The sequence below is a fragment of the Solanum stenotomum genome, chromosome 10 (genome assembly GCF_019186545.1).
Source record: "Solanum stenotomum isolate F172 chromosome 10, ASM1918654v1, whole genome shotgun sequence".
Taxonomy (NCBI): domain Eukaryota; kingdom Viridiplantae; phylum Streptophyta; class Magnoliopsida; order Solanales; family Solanaceae; genus Solanum; species Solanum stenotomum.
In genome coordinates, this window is record NC_064291.1 from 5835698 (window position 1) to 5836254 (window position 557).

A 557-nucleotide genomic window follows, 5' to 3' on the forward strand; every position below is an offset into this window, starting at 1 on the left:
CAGCTATTACCTCCCATTATTTCCCAAACTTGAATTCCTTAACGAGTACTCTCAAACTATATGTATCTCTTATTTTAAAAAAAATCATTTGTAATTTCTTTCCATATCACTTGTAACAATATCTCTTATGTCAGGCTATTCGACAAATAAAATATTAATGTGTGAACTAGAGTACAAAGTACAAACTCCAAAAAATTAAATTTAGAAAAATTAGGCAGCTTGCGCATCCAACAGAAATCAAACCTATAAACTAAAGATAGCATTCGCGGCCCAAGTTGCACAGTCCAATTCCACTGGGCTATCTCTCTTCTTTGGCTCAAAATTAGTATATATACAAAAATATTAAAAATCTATCCTATATATATAGTGTAATATTTTGCCGAGGGGTTGACACCCATGTAGATCCGCCCCTTTAAGCTCCATAAATTTACAATGAAATGACTCTTGTCCTTCCAATTCTACTATAACTAAAGAGACCACTGCTCAAATTTGAATCGAAAAATTCAACCTCCATTGATGAAGTACTAAAGTTCATCCCGTTTTGTTTAGTAGTAATA